This window comes from Anas acuta, chromosome 2 (genome assembly GCF_963932015.1).
Source record: "Anas acuta chromosome 2, bAnaAcu1.1, whole genome shotgun sequence".
Taxonomy (NCBI): Eukaryota; Metazoa; Chordata; class Aves; order Anseriformes; family Anatidae; genus Anas; species Anas acuta.
The window spans coordinates 128750827-128756826 of NC_088980.1; positions in this window are offsets into that span (position 1 = coordinate 128750827).

Below are 6000 nucleotides of genomic sequence, written 5' to 3' on the forward strand. Positions count from 1 at the left end.
CTTCCTTTGTTGTTCTCATACTTTATTTATGACCTGCCAAGTGCTTGTTAAAAAAAAAAAAAAAAAAAAAAAAGGGTCTCTCTCAACATTTAACAATGCTTTCTTTATTGGAGCAAAGGAGTTTGAAAGCTAATAGGGCACTTTTAGGTTTAGTTACAGCACTATAAATAGCAATATAGTCTTAAATATTGGTCTCTGAAATGATGTTGTTCTCTCTTCCCAATCACATAGATATAAAGATGTATCAGCAGTGGCAAAGGGGTCTGGTTGTCACCACATTAGGATGAAGGGCTCCATGTTCCTGGTATTTCTGCATGTGTTAAGCACACACATTAAAGTCGACTGACTTACTGGAGCTTCCTATGTATACTTACTGAAAAGGGCTAGCGTCGTCATTTCCACCACAAACTCCTAAACTTCAGCCTCAATTTTATAATTTATTTTCTGAGTTAAACAGAGTACAGCAGTGAGTTTAAAGCAGCATGCCATTTGTGTTCACCACTGTTGTCTGCTAACGATCTTGTCCCCAGCTCAAAGAAAAATATCCACTCTGCCGATGAGCTAATGACTTGCTTTTGGAGAAGGCTTAAAGTTTATAAGAGAGAACTGGTTTTTGTCAAAGTTGGGTGTTCGACAAAATTGGATTGGCATTTAGAAAGCACGGGCAAGTGAGCTCAGCAATGAGGCTGCATTGCTTACACCGTGACACTTCAGCTCCGGGTAGCCAGAGCGAGGAACCTTTGGCCTGCTGGCTTCTGTTTGCCCACAGGAGGATTGCTGTAATTGCTGGAGGGGAAACACTCGAGGTTTATAATGCGCACTGACGTTGGTCCTTGTGCAGAGCAAATACCGGTCTCTTAACAAAGGAATTAAGAAGTGCTCGTGGTGCTCCAGGCCCTTCCCTGTGTCACAGTGAGATGACGCTGGAACCTCCTGAGCTTCCCTGTTGTGTATCGCAGGGCACTTTGGCACAGCAGACTGGGTCTGGGCATAAGCAAGATCAGACTAGCAACCAGGAGCCTCCCTGCTCTACCCATGGCTCTGGCACAATCTGCCCAGGCCGTGCTAAGGGACTTGGAGGTGAGTCCTCCTGAGTCACACCCAGGGGGTGGTGGAGGACACAGCTGAGTCCAGCAGAGAGGTAGCTGTGGGTCGTATTTTTTTTGGGTGAACGTGCTTGTGTAGAAGTCATTGCTTCCAATATTCTCTGTTACACACTGTAGGCAAAATGCATTGCAACGAGACTTGCTCAGTCCAACCCCCCAGCAGAGGTTAATGCAATCTATTCACAAATATCACAGGACTCTTTTAAGCTGTTAATGAGGGGATCCTGCTCTATCCCGTGATACTTCAGTCCCATTCCGTTTTATTGCAATGGCTTAGAGGCATGCACAGGTATCATGACTCAGCTAATAAGATCTTAACTTCTTAAACACGCAGGCACTGTAAACATGCCACCATACACGTCTGTGTGTATGTGTCTGCATGGGTAAATCCTTTTAGCACTAGGAAGAGAAGAAAGAGAAGGCAGGAGGAAGATTTGCAGGCAGTAGCTTGTTCTGTTTTCCCCTTTGTGTTGTCACACAGGTCTAGATTTATTGCTTCTGTTTCTAAAGAAATAAATATAAATCCATGTATTTGCATCTTGTTCATCATCTGTTAACACTGACAGACATTTAAACTACTTGATGTGCTCTGTTGCTGTATTTTAGAATATTAATATTTTCTCTTTTCTTAATTTTTCACTCATCTGCACAGTCCACTGCTTTCACTATTTGTTTATTCAAGCAAATGTTTTCAGTACTAAAAAAAAGTCAGCATCACAGTGTGCTAAAATACTGTTTTAACCTCCGAACAATTTAACTGACTGATATTTTCCTGGAGGACATCTGAATCTCCGTGGGTTTTCTGAAGGTCTCAAAGGGCTCGCAAAGGTGACATACGATGTTAAAACTGGCAGCTCCTCTTTAAGAGTATGGCTCTACCAGAACACTTGGGGTTTATGATCTTTGGGAAAGGTTGAAAATGAGAGGCAGAAACTTCACCCTGGAAGAAAATAAAAAATAAAAAATAAAAGCAACAGAGGAAAATGTCTTTGGTAACATGTTTTATCTGTTTTTATCCACCCAACCCAGCAGTAATTCAAGATTTTAGTATAGTGTCTGAGAAGGTCAAGAAAGTTGGCCATACCCAGGCCAGTTGTAAGGATTTTTGTAATCAGTATTGTACTTGGTTTATGTTTCTGCGTGCAGACACAGACACAGTTTACTTTCTAGCTTTGCCAATCTTTACTTTCCATCCCTTTCCACAGGGCATGGTGGTCCTGCTTGAAACGCTGAATGGGCTGACATGCCTCATGCCATGGCTCTGCGGCATAACCACGCGGCTGTGCTGGGAAGTTTCAGAGTTCCCATCCCCAGAGGTATTTAAGAGATGTGTGGACATGGCACAAAGGGACATGGTTTAGTGAAGGGACTCGGTACACCAGGTTCATGGCTGGACTTGGTGATCTTGAAGGTCTTTTCCAACTGAGATGGTCCTAGGATTCTGTTAAGTGTAGACCAGTCCATATAGGTTTTGTTGTTGTTTTTTGTTTGTTTTAATGTGCCTTTATACAGGAGAATAACAAATGATACCTGAAACAAAACTGAAAACAAGAATTGATTAAGCAATGACAGCTACATCCCCAAACTTTCTCTTCTAATGGGTTTTTAATGGTTCAACGCTTTGGGTTCAGTGCCCACAAGTTTTGATCTATGTCAGGTGCTTTAAAACCATACATGTCTAGTGCAGCTGTAGTCTAAGAGCTGCAAGATTTCTGCAATTTCTTTCTGCACCAGTTGTGCCAGTAGCAAATATAATGTATGCTTCACTCCTTTCACTTGGTTTTGAATGCTGCCTTCTTTTTCAGCCTCTCAGTGTCTGACACCATGTAAAAATCGGGCCAATATGTAAGGCTGTCAGTCTCACAAAATGGAGTTGGACATAAAAACTTGGCTCTTTTCTGGACCGTGGCAGAGCACTCTAAGCACTGGAAGTGCTGTGAGCACACAAGGTCATATTTAAAATATAAAATAAATGTAGCTGGGATCAGGTTGAGGGAAAATTGCTACCTTCTCCAGCAATTTTCCTGAACGCAAGAGGTTGCAATATATTTTTCCCCTTTGCACCTCAAGGAAAGGGAGGGAACGAATCCCCCCAGGCTATTTCATCTGAGGGAGTGGAAATTCACTGAGTAAACTTGGATCAAAGTTTTTACTCTCGAATTCTTCACAGAATAATGGCTTTGCAGCCAGAACTGTAAGGGCAGTAACTGTGACAGTTACTGAATAAATGAGGCTGGTCGGGCTGGAGGAGCTGACTGGAGACGATTGTGCTGCCTCGTCAGACTGGCTGGGGAGGAGGGCACAGCACACAAGCAGCATCCCAGGGCAGGGGAGGCATCAGTGAGCTGGGGAGTCACACTTCGGAGATCTAATACAAGCGGGAGCTGTAAATATTTAGGATTAGACAGCCACCTTCATCTTCTACGAGGCTTTTTCTGCATGAGTGGTGGGTTTGGGTTGGATGCTGGTAGCCTTCTTGGCGTGCTCTCTTTGTAAATTGCTGTTGGGGAACTGTTGGCTTGGTCATAGAGCAGTAGAGGCTTGTTTTTTCCAGAGTTCATGTGATAACTGGAATCACACGATAACAGAAATTTCTTACTTCTGGCTAGAATGTAAGATTTTGATACAGCAGCTAATACGGACAGCCGCTGTGCTCATCTGCAACAAGCAGAACACCACATACTGCTTCTGGGCTCTCCATCTCGATGAAGTTACGAGGTGCCAGCTCGGCGGGGTTTGTTGCAGTTCATTTTATACTGGATTTTTCTTCTCGAGATTTGTGTTGCAGGAATCAAAGGATTGCAATAGAACAGAACTTTCCAAAAGAAAAAAAGAAACAACAATAACAACGAAACCCTAAAAACACAGGCCCTACAGCTCACATAGTGCTTGGAAAATATGAGTCAAGTCCACCCTCAAGCTCGGAAAGCAGAAAGCAAATAAAAGAACTGAACAATGTTGCTTAGAATAAATAACCACAGCATGGGCACCTGACCGGGGGTGTGTGCGTGCAGGGGGAAACTTCAGCTTTTTCTTTTTTTTGTTAATCCTCAAACTTGGCACATCTGCCACAAGCAAGATAAACAATCATTATTGGAGTCAGGAAAGGACAAGCTAATGTAAAACAGGCTGAGGGCATAAATTAGTAGTCATAGTGATCTGTCACAGGTGAGTGCTTGTGAGAGGAGTGACTTTAAATGCCAAACAAACCTTCTACTGAACTCCTGGGAACGTGGTTATCCAACCACTTTACTTTAACCTACGAATTAGTGACAGCTATTATAAAAAATGCATATAGAGGAATATAAACACTGGAAGCTGTTGTAAAATTTACTAGCAAACTTCCTTCCTTGCATGACTTCTTTGCCATCTTAGTGCCTGTGCAGCCACGTGCCACACTGGCTAGAGTGAGCAGTCACTGTAAGTCGGGCCCCTCTAAACCAAAAGCTAAGACAACTTTACTTTAAGCATTGATTAATTTTCTAAATTCCAATGTTTTGTGGGATACAATTTCTTCTTTTTCTTGAGAGCTATCATGAGATAACCATTAGAGTTACCTCATAACCACAGGAATTATTAACAGCAAAGAAAATAAAAGGTGGAATTCTTGCATAATCTCGATCTTGAAGGTTTTATGGACGAAAAGAAAAAACGTGGTGCAAGACTAAAGATAAAACGTTGACAGCTGGTAACAAGAAAATGGGCTCATCTCCTAAATGCTTGAATTCTCACAGCAACTTGTAAAAGCAAACTTTGCCAAAACTTGTCAGGAAATGTCACATTTCTTTATATTTATATATTCTTGGGTTAGTGCTGGCTCGCAACACTTCAGCTTCAAGGCGGTTCACTAGGCGAAAGATGATGGTCACAAGGACACGGAGAAAACTGCAGCGGATGTCAGAACTACCGGCCCAGATCTACAAATAATGAACGCTCCTAACTTAGACCAAATTAGTGGACCTAATAGAGCGTGCACATGATATTCGTGCTCTGAAAATATCTGAATGGGGGCTATTTCTGGGGTGCCTGAGGAGCAGTGTGACAGCGTGCTTGTTCTTACCGTGCAGCCAGCCTTAATCATCATCTCGTGTTTCTCGCTTCTCGTTGCAACTATCTGCCTAAAAAATGACTTCTGCCTGAAGTGCTGTTAAATGTGGAAAAGAAATATTCAGCTCTTGTTCCTGAGAAGTACTGCCTGCCCAGGCTCATGATGATTTGACCACAGCAGGATGAATAGCGCACATTTAGATTTATTTTTCAGATGTAAAGCTGAAACAACGACTCTACGAGCGTTCCTTCATCTTTGCAATACGGGCTGCTTGGGTTTAACACCAAAGATGGCTAACTGTCTTAACAGAGCTAAATAGCTTAGGCAGCAAATCTTTATTTAGATTTAATTGCAGCAGAATCTAATTAGCACTCGTATATTAAAGTCTTGGGAAGTCTCTGATCTCTCCCATAATCATCAATACTGCCAAAACTGCGCACTCCTGAAAATCACGAGACCGACTTACACTGTGAGACTTTTGCACGTACATCATGTGTGCCATTTCTTCAGAAGGCAAACACGCAGCTGTCACTCAGAAAACGACAAAAATACAAAAGTGGTTAAAGGGCAAAATCCAGGAGAAAGCAGAAAATATTGGAAGAGCCAGTACTGAAGAGACATGCCCTCGTGTGAGCGGCAGTCTACTGAAGTATCAGTTAGATCCTGTAAAGCTTCAGAGATCTTGCTGCTATCAATAGGAGGAATCTAGGAAACATGCTTACATCTCAACTACAGAGCCATAATGGCAAAACTGTGCCCCTGGCATGGGTGGGTACAGCCCTACTCTGCCTGGCTGCCAAATTATGGGGTGGGCCCATAGCAAAGGCTCCAGATAACGTGAGGCTG